Consider the following 22,453-nt stretch of genomic DNA (forward strand, 5'->3'; position numbering starts at 1 on the left):
TGTCTCCCACTGCTTTACATAGTATGCTCCTGTCTCCATCTTAGTTGATGCCAACTGATTTTATTTATTTTGGTTTTTTTTTTTCTGGGGGCCAGTGTCATGTTCAGTCCCTTCAAAACAGAGATATTTTTTCTGGTCAAATGTGCTGTGTTCTACCATTTCTATCTTTGGCCACACTCAGCTTCTCTGCTGATTTGGAACTTTAAACAAGAGAAATAATTAAGCACTAATGAGGTATGACTAAGTGTTGTGTGCCTTACCCCACTAATAATGTACGACTAAGCATTGTGTGTTCGTTAGTGTTCATCTAATTACAAATTTGATTTTGATCATTGGAGTATTTGTTTGAATATTGTGCTGTTTGGGATAGCAATTTAAGGGGACTCTAGTTCTCAAAGCTGATTGTGAAAGATTGTATGAAAGTAAGGGCATTTGTTTCTGTACTTATGCCATTTATATAAGGTGAATAAATTCCTGAATGCTATAAGGAATGCATAGATCAAACCCACTTTTGGCCTTTGATCCAAAGCTCTGATTACTGTTTAATTTTTCTCTGCCAGCACTAAGATTACAAAATAAAAGAAATCCAACAGTTCTTCAAGCAGGATTTCAAACCTGAAATAGAAAGAGCAGAGGAGGCTTTCTGTTCTGTTGTGCAAAAGCTCAGACTAGAACTTTACAGGGGTTCCTCTGGCTTTCCATATTGATTTGAAGTTAGAAGTCAGATTTATGCTGTTCTGAGATGGAATTGCAGCCTAGAGAGGGAACATACAAACGTTTCAAATTGTGGTGGAGATACCAGTAACTGATTTCAGGCTATGGAGCATGATACAGAGAACTCAGAACTTTGCTTCTGGCACTTGTAAAATCTGATGCTGGTCGTTTTTTCTCCCTACCACTGCCTAGATGGTTCTCCACTTTGGTACTTTGCAGGGTTTGGAACAATACCAGTTTTCATATGAGATATTTTTGCTGGTGGTGTTTTCCCTCTACTGTGCCTTTGCTTCACTGGTATTTGTTTTTCCTGGAGGTGTTTAGTGACAACTCCAGCAAGGAGATGCCTCAGCAAGAACACTTCACACAGACATGGTACAGTGTCTGTGAGTACATTTTGAGGGCCCTGGCACAGGCACTTTGCAGGTGAAAATGAATGGATGATGGAGTAGAATATTCATCTGGAGGCTGGTAACTAGGGTAATTAGTCAACATAACAAGGAGTCCATGACACTGATGTGTTTATATCCTTCTGGTGTATACATGACAAGTAAGAATATTTCTGATTATTCAGTAATCTGTCTTAAGAAATCAAAATAAATTAAGAGTAGCTAATTCTTAAGATGGACTTTTGGATGATTGATAAAACCAAACATTAGTCACTGTCTCCGAGGTACATCTTTATTTATTTTCTTGATGAGAGAAATAAGCATCTTAAATTTGGGAGCAGACCAGCTGCTGTGCTGTGCTCAGTCCATGGGATGGTGGGCTCCTGTATCTCCCATGCATGAGCAGCCAGCCATGCATCAAGGGCATGTGAGGCCTGCTGCCTTTCAGGGAAGCATGGGTAGCAGCTGCAGTGAAAGGCAGTGGGAAGCCAATCTCATTTCCTTGGATGTTGCTGAAAAGGAAGGTCTAGATCTGTGGTTGATGGGAGGAAAATCACCCTGCCCCACCTGTGACAGCCCAGCCCCACCTCTGCTTGGCTGGGTGAGCAGGGTGGCATCACTGCCTGGCTCACAGCAGAGTCTGGGAGAGAGCTGTGTGTGGTCCTGCCTGTGGCTCCCAGAGGGATCTTGGATCTGGTTCCTTTTCGTCTTGTCAGGGGGCATTGATGAACCCCATGACCAAGGTCTGCCTCTTGTCCCCAGACCCTGGGACCTGGTGTTGAGGGCCACCAGGGCTACTGGCTTGCCTTGCCCTGGTGAGCAGCTGGCTCTTTGCTGCTGCCCCACACTCAGGTTCCTGAAGATACTGTGTGTCTTTGTCAATGCTTTCTTGAGGAGTCAGGTCCTGGAAACCCCAGGGTTTGATTTGCCTGGTTGTTTATCCAAGGTGTTGGCTCTATGGGGGAATTAATGTTGGTATTTCTGGTAGCTTGTGACAAAAAATCTCTTTGACATCTTGCTTGCAGAGCATAATGAAACAATGCCATGATGGCCCAAGACCTTTAGTAGTATAATAACTGTGGTTTTCTGCACAGCAGGGTCTGGAACATGGTACATGTGCCATTTCTTTTGACAGACACGCAGCACTTGAAAAATCTGGGATTTCAACTACTGAATGCTACTTTAAAAACCTGAAACATGCTGGTGGTATGAAAGATTTGTAGTGAGATGTTAGTGCAATATAGTGAATGTGGGTACCAGCCAGGCCATCCAGAAAGGTATTTGCAACAGTTCTACATGTAAAAAACCGTGAAGCATATGCAATGTTTTCCTTTGTGACAGGAGGAAAGAAGGTGGCTGTGTGAAAGCTTGGCTATAGAGACAGTGGAACCAGTGGTTTGGTTTGGGGTCATCATGCTGCAGGACTGTTTCAGAAGTGCTGGAACAAGGCTGGGAATGGTTTGGAGTTCAGCCATTTGAAAGTGTAGAGAAGCTATGATCTTGTGAAATGTTTCAGCTTGAGAGGCCACCTAAAAACAGAGACTAGACAAGGATAAGGGAATAAAGGTAGGTATTTATTTGAAGGGCCTTCACAGGTGCACCCTGGGGAGCCAGAGGCTACTCTCAAGACAGACCCCAAGGTGGATGACAGGTCCCGAGTTCTTCACACTTTTATAGGTTTGGTTCATTTGCATATCAGGGTTAATTCTCCCATTAAAGCTTCAGTTAATGATGTGGTTTCCCCAAGCTTGCTCCCCCTTTAGAGGCTTTGGTCTACACATTTTGGGCCTAGGACAGTCTCAGTGTCCTTGGAGAGCAGGCCTACAGAAGCTTTGTTATGTCTACCTAGCATTAGAGAGCAGAAGTTAACAGGTTAGAAGGAACTCTAGGCAGTACAGGATTTGAAAAATATGAAAGTTAAAACTTAAGGCATCAGTGGAAAATTTTTTTCCTATGACAGCTTTAAAATTGGGGAGGAATTGTGCAAATTTTATTCATGTTACCCACATTAAGGCAACATCTCACCCTTCAGTGAAGTCTCCTGTATGCATCTCCTGAATGGAGAAGAGAAGAATAGCTACATAATGTATTGCAGTAAAATGGGAAACTAAATTGATGGAAGTCAGTGGTACAAGCTTTTGTGTATCAGGGAAGCATACAAACCATGTGAGTTCTGCAAACAACTCAGCTTGATTCCTATCTGGATCCTTTGTTTTGTGTTCTCTTGTGGAAGAAGGGAGATGCCTGTGGCAGTGACCAAAGCTGAGGTGCTAAATATGGAAAGTGTTGGGAAATGTGAATTTTGAGGAAAGTAGTTACAATCTGGTTGAACTGCCTATACCCCATTACCTCCCTACTTCCTTCTTTTCAGAGTACTGGATTATGTTGCTAGCTTCTCTGTACCAGTGCTGCTTGTAGATTATATACATTTTTTTGCCCTCTGTGCTTGCTTCCAAATGCTTATCCTTCTGTCCTGATGTACACAAGACTTATAGGCACTTCCAACCTACTGTATTCCTACTTAGTGTTTAAGAGGCCTTAGTCTGGATCTAAGCTGAGGTAATTTTTCTCCCAGATAAATAATTTAAAGGTACAGGTGAGGAAATAATCATGTAAATATAAGACACCCTAATTTAGTAGAGCCACTAAATCTTCTTCATCAACTATTTACTAGGATATTAAGAGCACACATGCATAAAAATAGGCTGAAGTCTCAACTAGGTCTCTGCCTAAATTTTTCCTAATATAAATATTTAGATATAAATCTTAAGTGGCCTGAAGTGTTATGTTGGTTTATAACCTTTTTCTTTAGGGCATGGGAAAATTGTGTGACCTAATTGTTACTCCTATAGGTGTATTTTAGCTCCCACACTTCTTCATAAATTTACCATGCTAACTTAAGTCAATAAATGAACTCAGATGAAACTTATTAAAAGCTAAGTCTGTCCACATCATTAATTGAATGATGTTTTATATCCCTAGAACAAGCATCTCTACTGTAAAAGAACCTGCCCTCAAGGTCATCTGTCCTTGCAAAGGTATGGATCATAAATCTGGCCCAGGTATTTATGCCCAGTCAGTTTTGTTCTTCTCTTGCTCACAGTTCATAGCATTTTTTAAATAATGGCATTATGGAACCTTATTTTATCCCAATATGAGCATTTGAGTTATTTACAAGCTGAGATCCTTGTCTGATAGTGTTAATGTAGATTTTTGAAATAAATTAGTGAAATGCTACAGTTTACTGTGTGCATAGAAACAATGTGGGCATAAGTAGAAGTAAGTGAATTCTGGAAGTAATTACTTTCCAACATTGGTATGCATACCCAGTGTATTGATCTGTGTTAATGTGATTATCTCTAGGCAGTGCCTAAGTACTGCTGCTCCCTTCTGTGTTGTGCAAGCAGATGAGACTGCTCTTGTCATTACAATCTGTGTCTTGTTCCAGAGATGGGGGCTCTGCATCATTTTCTGTTGGCTTGCTGGGTGTATCCATGCTCTGCTTGTACTCCTCGAGGATGTGAAAGTATGGTTTTATCTGGCTGTGTCAGTGTTGCCTGTTTCTTTGTTGACTTGGTGCTGCCTTCTTCTGCACTGACCTCTGTCTGTGCTCTTTGTAAGGTGCTTAGTGGCCTCAGATGTTACAGTTCCTTCCTCATTCAGAACTGGTAATGTTCCCTTCTCCCTGTAATCAGCGATATGTCCTGCTTAAAACTTAAAATAGTATCTTCATCATTTTGCTTCCTCTCATGCCAGGTAAGAAATCCTAGCAAATTTCTCTATATCTACCTGTTCCCCTCCCTGTTAAGGCCTGAACACATCTTGGCTGGAATCCTCATGGTCTAAGTCATTTCTCTTCCATTCCCAGAAGAGATGCTTCAACGTGACAGGAAAGAGCATGGAAAGGCTGGGAGGGAGGGACTGGGGCTATGGCTGGGGAAGGAAATTTTCTGGCTTATTTCCCCTGCTGCTCCAAGAGAAGGGCCCAAGGCCCTCAACTCCTCATGCTGCTGGGTGGGGTCTCATTGCTTTACTGGCTGTCCTGTCTGTATCCATGTGTTCTTGTGTACTGCAAATATAATTACTAAGCTTTTGGGACAGATGCTATCATCTTGGTGTTTATGCAGTCTCTGGCACAAATGTAGGATTATTACGATAGTAACAATATATAATAATCAATGGATTTTATAGAGAGTGCTTTATCTAGTTAAAGTTGTTTAAGCAGCGCTTTAGCTGAAAGAAAATAGAAATACAAAGCTGAAAGAGAATTGAAAATGTTATTTATTTAAGAAAAATGAATTTAAGTGTGGGCTTTTTTTAACTTGTGCATTATGTTGTATATTCTTTCCATATATTATTTTTATTCCCACTTATAGTGTTTGGCATTAAACTAGACAGTAAACTCTCCAAAGCACAATTGTTTTCCCAAATGTATTTGTCTTGCAAGTAGCATGCTTTCATCTTAAGAGAGCAGCTTCTTGCACAGAATAATAAAAAGCAATAGTAGTTACAAAAAGCAATAGTAGTTACTTTTTTTTTGGAAGTAAAGCTGAAAACAATGTGAGCTCTGTAGAAAAAGTGTGAAAACAGTAGGCTTTGTTTATGATCTCCCTTCCTTAAGCTATAAGCTACAAGTATAGTTGTGGTCTGTGGCTATACTGCTTTAAAACAGATACAAGATAACATCCTGATGCATCTTTTAAAAATTATTATAATTGTTAGTGGTTACAGTTGTAGATTATTTTTGTAAGAGTTTTCATCTACTTTACTTGGATTCCATTTTTTTTTACTATTGGTATTGTTGCCACGATCTTGCATCTACTTTGACATAAAAAAATTGATTCTCTCCATCAGATGTGATTGTCTCTGAGATTGTACATGGGTCCTGTTGAGGGAAGAATAATTTTTTTATGTATAAAAAGATTTATTACATACATAGGGTGTGTATGTTGGGCAGATTTTTAAAACATGATCTTCATTTTCTGCAGGTCTGCAACCTGATATGAGCTTGCTAGTTTTCTCCAGTATTTCTTTTAAGTTAATTGTAGGTCTGCAGCTCTCCATTGCTCCAAGGATGCTCTTGAAGCTGTGATTTGTATTTTATTCAGGAATAGTTTTGCTAAAGTTCTTGTTTCTTCTCTGTTTTGTGACCCATTGTTATTCATGTGTTCTTTTCTCTGTTCTAATTTTAAAACAGTCTGTGTTCCAGTTTAGCTGGAGTGTTCAATGTATTCCTTTTTATGTTACTTAAAAGTTTTTGTATCTCCGAGTGGTTTGATTTCAGAAGGAGATCTGATGGAGCCAGCTGGCTGAGAAATGGATTTCTCCATTTCACAGGAGAACTTCCCAACACTTATTTTAGGAAAACGATCTCTTTATTTTTCCAGCACCCCGATTTGAAATGGAAATGAAGCTCCAAATGTTCTATGAAATTCAGCTTCTGAAAAATATCTTTCAGATGTATCAAGCTAAAAAAACCCCAATCTCTGATGCTCTTTTAATGATTTATTTAACATTTTACTTGAGATGTTTTCAACGACCAACATGCTAATGTTTTGGTCCTTTTAATCCGAATTTTTTTTTCACTGCTCAGAAAAGTGTAGAGAAAAGAGTAAGTAGCTTTATACACAATAAAGTACAGGAGACTCTCCAGCCACAGTGTGAGAATACATAGAAAAAGAAATAAAACATCTGTTGAACATGGCTTTATCTAAAAGACCATGTTTTGGGAAGAATTATTGTCCCTGTGTAGCTGGTAACAAATATGAGAGTCTGTGGCTATCCCTGCATCATTTCAGCCACTGCTGCTCTGCACTCAAAAGCCTGCCAACACTTGTGCAAGTTGTGTAGGCACAACAGAGTGTGTTTTGTCCATGTAAATGTGCTGGGTATTTACCTGATTCTTGGATAGATTTTTAAAAATGCTTGGGGTCCCCTGCTGCTCTAGCCTGCCTCCCATGGGTAGAGCTGTATGCTTGAAACATGCTGAAGTTAGACACTGTCTCATCTTGTGGGAAAAGCCTTCAAACCATGCTTGGTGTGGTAAGTGTGGGTCTGTGGGCTGAGCAAACGGGGGAGGGCTGTCTCTCACAACAGTATTTCTCTATCAAAGAAAAATAAAAATCTCCTTTTACACCCCAGAATGTCTTTCTTGGCTGTAGCCATGCAGTGTGTCCTCAGTACAGCAAGCTTTTTGTGCTGCCACACATAACCGTGGGCTGCAAATTGCTGTGATCTGTAACTGCTGTGTTTAGTAGTAACAGTACTTTTAAATCAAATGACTTGTGAGTGGTTATCTTGATTAAAGCACTTGAATGAATAAATAATGCAGTGGACTTAATAGTAAGGAAAGAAATAGATCAAGTGGAGCTGTAATTCTTGAGGATATATTTTCCTCACTTTTTGATTTTATGGATTATTTTAACATGTATTTAATCACGATGTTTTTTGGATTTTTTTGCAGTGTTTTCATTTAGTGTACTAACATATACTTTGATCTGTTGCTATGGAACTTAATAGGCAATTCTAATATTTAGCCTAAAGTATCTTTCCATAGTGTACAAACTAATGAAGATCTGCAAGCATTCATTTCTTCTATGTTTTCCCTAGAAAATGAGTATGAAGTTTAGAGCTTAAACTTTGTAGCTCTTTGCACGGGTTTTGCATGGAGGAAGATAAAAATTAAGGTGTGTAGTGCTGAACCACCAGTATGTTTTCATTTTCAGTTCTGAGATGTTGCCTTGCAGACCGTTGTAATGTAACGGGAAAAATGGGAAAAAAAATCACAGACTGGGCAAGGTTGCAAGGGACTGCAATGGGTTACCTGGTCCAACCTCCCTGCTCAGGCAGGGTTATCCCAGAGCACATGGCACAGGATTGTATACAGACAGGTCTGGAATATCTCCAGTGAGGGAGAGTCCACAGCCTCGCTGGGCAACCTGTTCCAGTGCTCGGTCACCTGCACAGTAAAGAAGTTCAGAGTATTGCAGAGAAGGGCAGTTCAAAGTGGGGATTAGTCTTACCAGTTCAGACACATCTGCTAAGGTCTGGTGATGGGGCATGTTCAGCTAATGAACAAGGGAAGGAAGCATCAGCTTTGCGTTCTCTCAATGAAGAATGTGGGGTAGGTTGTTTCTGCAGTGTGAGATAGACTGTGCTATTAAAGATGCATGTTCCAGCAATCAAAGAGAGAGAGTAAGAGGTTCCTTCCCTGTCGTACCCCCCCCCCCCCCACCCCTGATCTTATTTTCCTGACTGCTAAGGGAAGGGACCTTAATCCTCATTATCCACTGCAAAGAGAAAGGATATGTCAGAAGATTGGAGTGCTCCTCCCCCTTGTAGTTCTGTGCCTTTTGCTAGAGCAAAATGGATTTTGAAGTGCTAGTGAACTTTGGAGTGCAACACCAGATTTAAACAGAAAAAAACAAGTCAGCAACCTATTAACTTCCCCCAAACTATACCATTTTTTAATTACTCTACTCTCTAGCAGAAGATAAATAGCTCCTGAAGATAAACAACATTTTTTTATTGATCTTTCCCCTGACAAATAGCTCCCTTGGAATCCAACCAAGGGATGAAGGTAACTCTTTACAAGAGCAAATTTTGCCTGCTACACAGCAAAGAAGTGATGTAACAGACAGTTAATACCCAGTCAGTGTAAATCCCTGACAAGAGCAGGGTGCAATCAAATAAAATGGAAGCACTAGAGGGTGAAAAAAGTGAGAAGGAGTTAACACTGAATTTTGTACAGATAAGTGTTAACTCTAAATACAAATTATAGAGGAATTAAAAGAACATAATGCATAGAGGAGTCAGATGACAAGACTTTTCCCTCAGATTCCAACCTTTCTCCTGAAAAAATCCAGTGAGCTCTTTTAGCATAGGATAATTGTGGATTGGTGAGAGAGGATGTGGATGGGTGCGAGAGGAAAACAAGCCTGACTCATGGTAGCAAGAACGTAGATATGTATATGGCTTTTGTGTGTTGCCTTAAAAGAAGAAATTAAATGTCAACTTGAATGAAAACACCATGTTATCACTCTTGTGATGTTATTTGTAAAAATTTTGGTTGCCATGGTAGAAAGCTGCCTCTGCAGTAACTTCTCTCAGTTAATCAAGTGTTCTGGCTGCTTGACTAAGATGTACAAGGCCTATGTTTAATGTCTCTCTAGTCTGAGTGCTTTATTTCAACTTTGTTTCTCAGGACAGTGCTTTAGGCACTGATCTTGAGCATATGCTAAAGTGGATTATTCTCTCATTTGCTGTAATTGACATTAGAGTCTTCATATAACCAGTTCAGTATGACTTGGCAGGGACAAAACCTGTTGCCACTAACCCAGGTGTAAGTTTATCCTTTGACCTAATGGAGTGTTCCCTAAGGTGGAGCTGGAGGAGGGACATTCAGTCTATTCTCCTGTGTCCTGGGTAAATGCCCTAATAGTTCTGGGGATGGAGTGGGATGAGAACACAGATTGTGGGGTTGATAAAGCCACAGTGATGACAGCACAACTGATTTTGTCATCAACTTGTTAGGATTAGCTCTTTGCTATATCTGTGAGGATGCCCAAGAGGGGAAGTAAATATGTATTCAACAGGGCACAGCACTGCTTTCATTCTTAGCTTCGATAATGACCGTGAAATATGTGTCTTGGGTCGATCCAAATTCATGTCCTTTTTAGGACCACTAAACTGGTAACTCCTCCTTGCACAGGGAGAGCTGTTCTGGCACATGCCTCTGCTTGGGGGGAGCCTGGGGCAGAAAGGTGTTCTTGTGCTGAGTGCTCGTAAATGATCTGCAGATGAGTGAAAATCGATGCACCCTTGGCAAATTTATGATTTGGGAGCTCATTATCTCTTTGTGAAACTCATTTTCCAGCCTACTGATTAAGCTTATAAAAGCACAGTTTTAATATGCCTCCTGCCCTGTTTTTAATTCCCTGTCTGACAGTAAAGAAAATTCTGACCAGCTCTCAGGACAATTTATGCTCTTCTTTTATCTTGATGGCATATTGATCCTGCTCAACATTCCTTCTGCAAAATAATGAACGTGCATCTTAAATGCAGTTCGTAGGGGCTGTGTAGTAAGCTTTTTTTCTTCCTAGGGGCAGTTTACTGCTTTTGTATTCTGAGAGCAGGTGCAGCCTAGGAGGAATGGGTCAAGGCTCTTCTGTGGAAAAAGTCTTTCTGATCTGTCACTCTTTTCAGTTCTTTATTAGAGTTTCCTGACATTTAATGGTCTTATTGTTTTGAAGTTTTAATCTTGCATTAAATTATAGAAAATTGTCCTAACAACTGTAACAGTGATTGTATTTGACTGGGAAAAATCTTATGGAAAGTGGTCTTAGAAATCTGTCCAAGAATTGACTAAACACGGGAAACTCTGCAATTATTCCACTAATGCTGCACTTGCTCTTTTTTCTTGAAAAAAAAGTAGCCTAACCCTCCCTGCCCCCAAAAGTAAGAGACTCCCCAAAGAAGCTTCTCGTGTAATGTAAACCAGGCTCTAAAGATGAAAGCCCCACCACACCAAAGGAGGTGGGGGAAACCATTTGGCTTGGGGAACTTCACTGGTGTAATAAAGTACATTAAACTCTCATCCTACCTTACTTGGTGATTGCTTTCCTTCTTGGAGAAGCCCCGGGCTGTGGGTGCACACATGGTCTGCAGCAGTGCTTAGTCAGGCAGCCCCTTTGCCCCAGCTCACTTTGGGCTCTCACTGAGCAGGAGCAGCAGCTAGGACTATCCTCATGTAATTTTTCACCATTGTGAGCAGGGCCTGACTCTCTGAAAAGGAAATAAAGGTCTCAGGATTCGTCCCTGGAATAATGACAAATTCAGGCATATTTCTTTGCAATGCAAGCTAAACTACCTGTATTTTTCTGACAAATAATTATTGCCTCATTCACCCTACACTCTGGAGGCAAACAGGCTCCCAATCATATGAATGAGGTGATCTTTCAGCAACTTAACACTAAACTTGAGAACAGATGAAATAAGGAAACCACTTAGAGGAAAATGACCTCTCTGTGATAGCCCTTTCTCAGAAATAGAAGATTTGCTGTTCAGCACCAGCAAGTGTGTAGGGAAACAGCTGAATGGGAGAATCTGTCCACTCCTCTAAGTACTTAATGGGACACTTATTTCCCGTTGCTAAAGAAAGGCTGGTGACATCTGCATTTAGCTGAAGAAGCTAATGGCAGAGTGAGACAAGGAAAAAGGCTATGCTGTAAAGCAAGAGAACAAGGTGAATGTTCCTTTCAGGTCAAAAACACCCTCTCTTTCTCATCTCAGGGATGAGAGGGCCTCTGCAGAAGAGAAAAATGCTTTAACTACTGGGAAATTAAGTATAATCTAGGACAGGAATAGAGACTGTGGGTTTGGCTGGGAGGTGGAGATGTGTTCATAAAGGAGGGTGCAATTATTGCATACAATTGTGTAGTGTGTAGGATTCATCTAATGCTACCAAGGAGTGTGCATATTTGGAAATTGTAGCCTTAAAAACAAACTTGCATCTTGTGTGTGAAAGGTGTAACTCTCTATGACTGGAGATAAGAGAGCAAATGGTAACATGGTGATTTTTTTTTGTTTTTTTAGATTTGGGACAAAATAAACATTTTCTGTATAATCCAAGAGGAAGTTTAATTCCAGATTTATTTTTACACTGGGCTGTCAAGTCTGTAATTGTCAACATGAAAACTCATTTTCAAAACACCCACAGGTGAACTGAAGTCATCTGTGGTGTTGATGTACATCAGATGTAGATTCTGCCAGTAGGGGCTTAAAAATCTAAAATTAAAAAGCAGCGTTGTGAAATAAAGAGGAATTCTCAATAAAGAAATGAGCTGGTTTTAATGCTGTTCTAGAGCATAGGGAATATGTATTTGTTACCACTGAGCAGGCAGGTTTTCATAAATCCAGAGAAACTGAAGGAGTCTTGCGTGTATTTTTTTATTCCAATCCCCAATTTGTAACCACAGCCATTTCTAATTCACATTTACCTCTGCTAATACCAAAATATGTTGGTCTTTTGATGTATGTTGTTGTGTGCTAGTAAAACTAACAGGGATTTGTCTATTCCAGTTCTGTAGTCTGTACCCAAATGAAACTGATGCCAGGGTTATTTACAATCTGTTAAGGCCACGTTTTTACCGTCGGTAAAACTTTGCCTAAACTGGATTTGGGTTCTGTGATGTTTCAGTGCAAGTATAATTTCATGATCATTTTTCTCACTTGTACTCCCTGTTCTGCTAACAGTTTGCATTAGAGAGATTTAAATTACAATTGCTTTGGCAAGATAGTGAACTAGATGATTTTGAGGTTGAATACTGTTCACTTAAAAATGGTGTGCATTTTCTCGAGATGCCGATAATGTAAACAGCCATGACAATTTTTAAGCCATGTGTTTGTGTGAGTATATTTGATTACAGCTAGGGAGGAATCTCTCATGCAGTATTGATTTAAATTTTTTTTTTTCCTTGTGGCTACAGCACACATTGATTAGGTATAGTAAGAATTAAACAAGTTGTTAATCTAGTTTAGCTGGGTTCTGAATTAAGTCTGATCTTTTAGAAAAGAAACCTGGGTAGTAATGTGAATTGCTTGTATCAAGGGGCTTAACGTGGACTTAATACTGAGATATGCCTAGAAAAGCAAGGGTCTGTGGGGTTTAAATGTACATGAATATAGCTATGAGAAACACAAAGCAACTGGAGAACGAGTGGGGGGCTGTTTGGAGGCTTCCAAAATTTAATTGTCAGAAGAACTGAATGTACTAATGTAGGCCTGGTTGCAAAAGAGGTATGTAACAGGGGATATAATAGCTGTTTGTGGATGATGATGATGACTAGGGAGGAAATCCATGAGAACACTCTCAAATATAAGCCTATATAGACGGATATATGTCCCAAAAATATGCCAAATTTTGACAGGTTTTTTTGTCAGAAAGATTTGCTCGTTTGTGTTTTGACAGCTGAGTTTGTTCTTTTAACTATCCTTTTTTTTTTTTTTTGACATATTTTAAACATTTGATATTCTACAAAAAGCATATGACTTGAAAAATTACTGATCTAATTGTGTGAAAAACTTCCTCCATTGTTCCTAAACAATGGAGATGTGCTTTGGCTGAATTGTTCCATTAGAAGTCATTTAGGCTTCAGAACTCATTTCATGAACAGTCTGGCAATCACTGTGCACTTTCAGAGTTCATTTCTAAAAAATCCAAATCCTTCTTCATAGAGTAAAGCATTTCACTTTTAAAATGAGCATGAGAATTTCATATGACTTAAGAAATTGATGAATATTTTATTTTGAAATAGCCTCTGTGCTTAAAGCTGGCAATCTAGCTGAGGTTTGTAGAATTTCACATTAACAGTGAAGTTCTGATGTGTTCTCTGTTTGGTAGAAATAAGTTTAAGATAATTCCAGAGATCTCTGTAAGAAGATAATAGTCATAAAACCCAGGATTTTTTTTTCTGGTTAATAATAAAGAATTATATTATCTATCTTATTTTTATGAAGAGAAATGCAAATCTGGCAAAATATGTAGTTATATTGTGGGCAGATCAGCAGTAGAATTTGGCTGGCATGTGGACTGGTTAATAATTTTTGGACATGACCTTTTATTTGAAATTTGTTCTCTTCTATTGAGTTTTTCTATTCTCTTGCAGTTTCTCTGTTTCCTCACAGGTATTTAGATATGGGTAGCAAGGTGTGGGGGCTTTCTAAGTCCTGGAGAAGAGGGAAAAATAAATGTTTTTGCTTATGTGTTATATCTTTTTATATGAAAAATTTCCTTAGAAGTTAATTGATAAAATTAGTAATCAAACTGCATCCAAATCTCCTCTAAAATGATGGTTTAGAAGAATCAGCTTGTCTGATTTCAAATTATACATAAATTATGACTGAGAAGGGCAGAGGGATTTGTGGGAGGGAGACAGATTTTTAATTCAGAAATGTGCAAGATGTCTCTTACTCATAATGGGTACATTTAGAAAGCTTATTGTGATCTATTCACAGAACTGTGGTCTTATATTTGTTCTGGCCAGAATAGCTGTTTGAAATCATACTGAAAACTTACAAAACTATTGAATGTTATAGAGGGTGAAAATAGTTTTCCTGATGAATATACTCTTAGATTAGAGAATCAAATATTTGGTGGCACATTCTCTCAAGGGTTAAGGGTAAAATAGTCAGGTTTGGTTTTGTTTTTTTTTTTCCTGTCAAAGAATTCAGGAATTTCTTTTTATTTTAAATGTAAAGAATAGAGAGAGAACTCATTATATAACAGTGAAATTACTGAATCCTTGACAGAGGACTTGAAAAAGAAACTTGGATTTTTGAGGGCCTGTGCTGTATCCTTCAGGTCACTTATAGGTACAGTGTTATAGCAGTGAAGGGCCTGTTTTTACTAAGAACAGAGATTTGTCGATTGATTGCTTCCTATAAATAAGAGCAGTTAATTACTGATGGAACATGTTGGGCTGTTTTTCACCTTGTCTATGGGGTTTTAATAGATTGAGGGGAAAACTGCTGCCCTTCCAGATGGTGAAAGCTGCTTGGGGTTGGGACCATCTAGAGTAATCACTGTTTCCCTGAGAAGGATAAGGTGAGAGGCGCTTGTCAGCAGTGATTTTCATGGGGGTGCATGTTGTGGCCTCCCGGGATGAAGGTGATGCAGCTGCTGGGGGCTGTGCTGCCCAGCCAGCTTTTAACCCACTTCTGCTCACACTTGTGGGCAGGTGTGCAGAAGTGTGCTCTCCTCAGCCAAGCTGCTCCTGCAGCTTTTGGGGAGAGCTGTGTCTCCCAGAAGTGCACAGCCACCACTCCTACATGCATAGCTGCTGGTGACCAGCTTCTTGAGTAAGTCTCACGTTATAAGGACCTGTCCTGCAGTATTGTGCTTTGTCTCCTTTATTTGTTGAAAAACAGTCTGCAGCAATGGAAAGGTGGGATGACAGCTGTCAAGATTTCATTGTGTACATACTCCTGCAGAGGGAGGAAACCCAGATGTTGCAGAAGCTGTGGTTGCTGTCAGTGGAAACAGAAATTGCACTGTGACTTATGATGATTTGATGTTTTCAGTAATCTCATCTGAAGACCAAACAGCAAGGGATGACTTTTGGTATTAGACATGTCTTAAATAATAAACCAACATAAACAGAGATTCTAATTTTGGAAACCTACTCAAGGTTAGACTGTTCTTGAAATGCACTTGTCTGTGAAACTGATATTACATTGAGAAATTTCAGTTTGGACTTGTGAGACGCTTCAGTGTTAAAAGGAAAATCTGCTTTCCTCAGTCATTGCCCTGAAACAGGAGGATGAGGAGAGTCAGTGCATCATGTCAGTGCTGGTTCTGCCATGTCTACTCTGTGGGGCCTGCCTGGGTTGCCATCAGTGTACAACAGTGTGCTCTGCAGCAGTTTGATGTTTAAGAGGAGCTGCCCAAAGCGAAGGCACAGAAGAGGCAGGGCTCTTCTCTTCTAAAAACTGTCCTACATTCCAACAAATCCAGGCACCTCAAAGCTATCTCTATGATGCAAAAGCCTACAAACTACTGTTTTCCCTGCCAAAGGTGTAACAAAAGCTTCCAGGCATAGATGGCTACAATATAAACTGAAGGGAGGGGGGCAGAAGGCAGAAAAAAGTCTAATGCCAGAAATGGGGGTTAAACACCCCCTTCCAAATCCCAGAAATAGAGGAGTAGATATTATGAAGCAGGCTTAGTTTCTAGCAGTTTGATCTTTGCTTTTGTGTGCACTTGGCTTTGTGTGCATTCATGTCCTCTTGGTAATTATCATTCTGTTGACACCTGTATTCATGATGACACCCCTATATCACATTTTCATCACAGTGTGAAATGTCGCTCTTTTTGCTTTTGTTTTGTTTAGTACTATGAGTTTAGCCCAGAGCTGAAAAAAAAAAATAAAATAGACACTTCTTACAACACACAACGGTACATTGATAACCTTGCAGTTTAGTTACTGATCCTATCTCAATGCTTCCATCTCTCTCCTTCCTCCCACCCCTCTTTTTAAGCAGACAAGGTTTTCCCTCAACAAGCTGATGACAGAATAATTTCTCCAGGTTGATTGTTTGCCCCACATGGTCCTCCGGAGATCTTCATACAAGTGAAGAGAAGCAGATCAAAAGCCTGCAAGAAAAAAACAGGCAGAGAATTGAAAGAACCATAAAGAGCCTACTCAGGTTTCATTCTGATGATGAACAGGCTTGTAAAGTATTCTGAGACCTGTCAAATTTTCCCATCTGAAATCCAGGACTATTTTAAAAAGAATTTTCATAATGAGTATCTCTTTTCCTCCATCCACAGGCTCAGAGTATTTTGTGAAAAAGTTCTGCAGGGCAGAGGAGTTGAACAGTTGATCACATGCAGGAGCACGGGATAGATGGAGTACAGCTGACTCAACAGCTACAGGGGATTTGGGTAAGTGCCCACCATGTCAGCCAACTAGAACTTACTAAAATATTGGTTAATATCACAGTATTCATTACTTTTAAAAGAAAATTCTTACTTTATCACCTGTCAGACAAATGTAACCTCACGAGGAAATCTCAGTGGTAGTTTGTTGGGGAAGGAGTATGCAGGGAATGACTGATGAAAACACGAAGGCGTTAGCATCCAACTGTGATTGACTTTTGCAACTTAGCCTTTACCTAAAGGCCAGACTCGCACTATTAATGCTAGGGGAGGAAGGTTATAAACCCTGTGCAATGTGGAGGCTATCAATGTATGTCAAACCCACTCATGTTGCTTTAAGGAGGGAAACAATCAATTGCTTGAAGGAGACAATGTTATCCAACTTGTGGTGTCAGTCAGCCTGTTCCCACAATCGTTGCATTGATGGAGGAAAATTTTGATAAGCAGGACTTCTTATCTGGCTCCACTGCCACTGAATGACAGGAGTTTGTTGATTGGAAATTACATTGTTTCCAGTCACAAAGCTGACTGGACATGGAAATTGCACCACCTTTGTTGATTTTTAAAGTAATAATAACGGCAATATATTCTTCAATGAAGATCGTGGGGATTTGAAATCGAGTTTCTGGTTAAGCTGATGAACTGATACTGTCCAAATTGACATAGTTACTATAATTGCCTCGTGGACTGTGGGGGAAAACCTTAAGAGCTGCAGAAGATAGGAATGCTGGCCCTGCTTGCATATTCTTGATCAAAGAATGGTTTTACCAGTGCATGATGCTTTGTTTTCTTTCACCTAGATCTTAAACAGTACCCCTCAGGCTTGTTTTACAGGTTGGCTCAAATATTACTTCAAACCTTTTTTTAACTCCCAAATGGCTACAACACAGACTTTTGAAATATGATGAAAGAAATAGCCATAAGTGAATCTCTTCTATTTCACAATAGAAATAGTTTTTCTTTTTAAATATAAGTCTGAGAACAGAATCTCTTTGATTTCAGAGTTTATGAAATCTCTGGTATTACACACTTTATTTGACCAAGATGTTAGCAGCATTATTTACTCCAAATTTGTTTAACTTTCAGGGATTAGATAAGGTTGTACTCTACTGCAGCATTATTCTACAACCTTACTGCTTACTTTTTGTTTCTGAAAGTGAGGAAATTGAAATAATCACGATGGCATAAATTCTTGCTGCTTTTTGTCAGGGAAGTCTTATTTTACAGGTACCTTTTCAAGCTGCAAACAGATGGCTGCAGTATAATCTACTTGCTAGTGACATCAAGCATTATTTTACTGAAGATTTATATTTATATTGCTCTCTTCAAAAGCATAAAAAGAGTAATTAAGTAGAATGATACTCATTTAGATCTTTATCTGCCCATGTGATTGCAGGGCTCTGGGGTCAGGCAATGGGATTAAGAGCACCTCATCACTAGATCAGTGTGTTTGAATCCAGACCATGGTTAGAGGCGACTGAAGGCCAGTAGAATGTGATAACACTTCAGGGGCCTATAGCAGATGATTTGATAGTTTCTGTAAATTTGCTAGCTGATGGAACCCCCATAATGATCAGTGGTCTGAGAAGGAAATCTGTAGACTGAATGTGCATGTGTGGAGAATGTATTTAAGCTTGGGAACAGTCCCTTAGTTCCAGGTTTTAGGGACAGTCTTTGTACACTACCAGTGCAGGGGACATGGCACAGCTGTTACTTTTGTATTTCAGTCCAAGATGATCCCGGACTTGCTTTACTCTCAGTGATTGTCAAATTGCAATGTCTCCACTAAAAGCAAAAGAGAAACACAATGCAAAACAGCTGCAATAGAGCTAAATCGGGCCATTTTTTCCTCACTGTTGGATTAATTAGACAGTATCTTAAACACTGTAGTTGTGTTCATTATAGATACTTCTAGATGTACTTGCCAGTCTGTAAGTGAATGTAGCACAGCTGGTGGTTATCTGATGGCTCTTGCTTTCTAATCAGTTTGTTTATAACATTTTGTAGCTGAAGTAAGATGTAGAAAAGCCAACATGACTTTCTTTTTTAGTTTTATGATGTGAGTCAGAAATGCAGGGACCTCAACAGAGAATTTATCAATGTTTTCAGCTGGTTTATATTCTTGGCATTTCAGTTGAATCCACTGAAATTGCACTAAAGAATTTAACTCTAAACCACAAGATTAAAGAAAAGCAGAGTGCAACAAGTCAAATGATGTGAATTTTAGTGATTAAAAGGAGATCTCGATTTGTCAAGAACATCCACATTTGAGCTAAAAGGATCTTTTCAGGCCACTCACTGAAATAGTCTCCAAATTTTGTACTGAATATCTTTTCTTTTTTTCTCAGGTATCTTGCTGATGTCAAAGTTTTTCTGATGCAGTAGACAATATGAAGAGTGTGAAAGTGAGAGGATAATGTGTTCAAAATTGTTTAATTCAGGTCCAAGGCCTTGACCATAAATCACTTCCTTAACACCCGTTTTTCTTGCAAATCTGCTTTCACTGGCAGCACTCTGTGCTTTGTATCTGCACGAATGTCCTGTGGGAAACACTGGTTAGTTCATGCAGGTTGGAAGAATGGAATAGAAATGAGTCTTTTCTGTGAGGCTCAGGAGATGTCATTTTGTGCATTTCTATATGTGGAACTTAAAGCTGATTTGTGGTTTCACACTTTATTGAGGTATCTGTGAACCATGCATTTGGAAACATAATTTCAAATAGAGACTTAAATTTTTTAGCTTATCTCTCAGATACATAGTTATGTAGTTTTATTGTATGATATGATTAGCATGATTTGAAAAATGCTAGCATTTTCTTAGGTTGTTAAAATAAATGTCTGGAAGAGAGATATAAATATAGTGTTGAAGCTGCTTTTGTGGGACTGCAAAGCATGTGTTCTGGCAATACTTAGACTAAAATTCAACTTTTCCATCACTAAGCAGAGCTATGATGAAAATAATATGGACTAGTGTAGGGGGAAGAAATCACCTTTGAAGAATATTATTTCCCTAGTGGAGGTAGGAAACACTAGAATAAATCTGTTATTTAGCACAAAATAGCAGCTAAACAAGTGAACATGTGAGCTCAACACTCACAAGTGAATAAATTTAAATAGACCTAGTAAGTCAAGATCTCTGGCTTGTTCAACAGATAGTTGTTTAGATTTATTTATGCTTTAATAATTGTATTTTCCCAGTAGTCTGTCTCCTTGAAAGAAGATATTGTGCGTCCTCGTATAAATCTCTTGGAAAGATTCCATAAAGGTGTGGTCTTCACTTGATCACTCGTTCTCTTCTTACACTGAAAATATGCAGTTAACTTAGTTTCATTTCAGACTAGATTAAAAAATACCTCAGTGCATCCAAGGATTGGTTGTAAAAATGAAGACATATATGTATACTGAGGTACAAAGTTTAAAAGTTTATTAGGAATGTTTTGAGGTGTTAAAATGTAGATTTTTTTTTTTAACAGCTTACTGGCAGTATGGTACACCAATTAAATTTCCCTAGTCATTAGGCAGGGGGAAAAACCATTTCAGCTGGAGTTTTGCCTATCTGAGGCTCTGAGATGAAGCTCCAGATGGACCTGTGCTAGTGCCTGTCTCTCTAAACACACCTGGTTTTATTAACTCAAGAGCTCTGCATGGCTGAAAGGTTTCTATTATTTACCCAACATATACATTTATTTCTCACTGCAGTAATAAGGTTTGAAAAAAATACTGAGCTGTGAATTTTGGAAGCAGATGTAGGTTTTCAGCCTTTTGGAGTTCAGCAGGGTTTAGAACTATTATTTAATTTCAATTCATAAGCACATTATAGGTTGCTTCCATATAAAATATTTTATGATCTTGAACATCAGTTGCCCATTGTAGTGTGCTGGTCAAAATTTGAAGTCTTTCAGATTAAAATCTAATGATTTTGATGTGGCTTCCTTTTGTGGAAACTTAACTTGTTTTTCTCAGACTGTTTTGCTTTTTTATTCTGTGAAAGAGATTATTGTAAAAAGACTTGAAAATAATGCAAAATTCTTTTAACTTACACTAGAATTTTTAAAAATTTGAACCAAAGCAAAAGCTTTGTTTTGCAAAAACTGCAAAAATTTCTTCCTCAGTCTCATTTTCCTTGGACAGTATGGGCATTTGCTTGATTCACAAAGCAACTTGGCATTTGAGCCTTTAGCTATGATTTAGACTTGGTATGAGAAAGCTCCTGTTTGGTTCTGGCAGGATTTTGATTAAGGAGGTGGTCCAACCTTAGACCCATTATTTAATTACAAATCTGATATGTTATGGAGCTAATCCAGGATTCTGGTTTATAAATCTCAAGAACTGAGGGAAAAAATAGGACTAGAAAATAAGTACAGGTGATTCTGGGGCCAAATAATTGATGCTGAAGGCAAGTTGCTGCCTGACTAATGTGTGTTTTTAAAGCATGGTCTTTCTCATTCAGCCCACAACTGCTGTGTTCTGAATAGCTCCAAGAGAGATTAGTTTACTTATTTAAAACAAAAATGTTTTCACATTTTGTCTGTGTGGGAAAAACCGTCTGGTTTTGTACATTCCAAGGTGCACTGATTTCTGATCTTGGTTTTATTATTTCCTCATATGTGACAAATTATTGCATTTGCTGTGAGCCTTCAAATACTGTGATTTTGGGAACATGCAGTCTGTTCACAGATTTAGCTCCATCATCAGCTTTAGTCCTCTGTTTAGGAAACTGTTGAAATTCAAGGTCCATGTGTGTGCCTCTGTGTATGCATTTATCATATAAGTGAGTGTCTGCATATATTTATTTTTCTGCTTTGCAGGTTTTTCTAGGTGTCAGAAATGTGATGCTACTATGGAATATAAAATCACAGAAAGCTCTAAAAAAAGATATGCCTGTTTCAAAGTCTCAGAACCAAAGATTATCCACAAACATAGAGAAATTTTATAGCTGAAATGTGTCTTAAAGTTCTTTGCATTTCAGGTGCCCTTTTTTCTGTAACAAACCATTTGAAAAAAAGGCAATTATCACCTTTTGATAGGCTTATCTTTAAAAAAGTTGTTGTAGAGATCCAAGTCCTGTTTTATCTTCATAAGACCCAAGCATATAAGGTGGAAGGTGACAGTGAAAACGATCTGGATAATTTATTTCAATAGGATGTACAAGTTAAAAGAGAAAGTTCCCCTGAAGAACTCGAGGTAGAGAGGCATTCTTCTGTTTTTGTTCACTCGGTTACTTTTAAGTGACGGCAAATGATGCCATGTGTGTTTAGAAGCAAAGTGGTTCTGGAGGACCTGACAGTGGCACAGTTTATGCACTTCACAACTATTCACAGCTTGGGTGCACGTGCAGAACAAAGTGTGGCAGCAAGATGAATGCAAGCCAGAAGGACGAGGAAATATTTTGTCATGAGATAACTGAGATGGACTTGTTGAACTATGTAGTGATAATTTGAAAGTATTTTAATGAGCAGAAGTAGTGTTCCTATTCCATTACTTGTAGACACCTGATGTACACTGCTAGACAACCTTTAGGCAGTTACTAGATATATATGAAAACACTTATAAATGTGCCACCAGCTTATTATGTGCTCATCACATCTATAATTTTCTTCCAGAAGGTTTCATTATTGCTATTAACTGTTCTTTTTGAAAGACTTATCCAGTCAGAAGGCATAAAGATCACCATATTATTCTGCTGAATTGCCACACCCTGTGAATTAAAAATAGAGAATAAGGAGTGGATTATAGGAAGTTCTTGTAAAATACAGGAAGAATATTTGAAATAATAATGTGCTCAGAAGTCAAAACTGGCTCTCAAATGCATTTCAATAAAAATGTAGGGCTGAATCAGTGAATGCTGTTGACAATGGAAAATTTTTGAAGATCTTTTTAGAGAGGATGAGAAAGAAGAGAAATGGATACCAGGT

The 22,453-nt window shown here is 38.8% G+C and overlaps 1 protein-coding gene across 9 annotated transcripts in view; it reads left to right on the forward strand.

Annotated features, from left to right (window-relative positions):
• ZPLD1 (zona pellucida like domain containing 1) overlaps nt 1-22,453 on the forward strand; it is a 90,790-nt gene that overhangs the window by 43,372 nt on the left and 24,965 nt on the right. For 3 of the 9 annotated variants that reach the window (XM_069022025.1, XM_069021999.1, XM_069022048.1), the window contains exons 2-3: nt 4,086-4,141; nt 16,432-16,545. The gene's annotated coding sequence lies outside the window, so the exon portion shown is untranslated. Of the gene's footprint in view, nt 1-4,085; nt 4,142-16,142; nt 16,308-16,431; nt 16,546-22,453 lie in introns of all 9 variants that reach the window. The other 6 variants (XM_069022045.1, XM_069022033.1, XM_069022008.1 and 3 more) reach the window with 5 other exon arrangements.

The sequence above is a fragment of the Aphelocoma coerulescens genome, chromosome 1 (genome assembly GCF_041296385.1).
Source record: "Aphelocoma coerulescens isolate FSJ_1873_10779 chromosome 1, UR_Acoe_1.0, whole genome shotgun sequence".
NCBI lineage: Eukaryota > Metazoa > Chordata > Aves > Passeriformes > Corvidae > Aphelocoma > Aphelocoma coerulescens.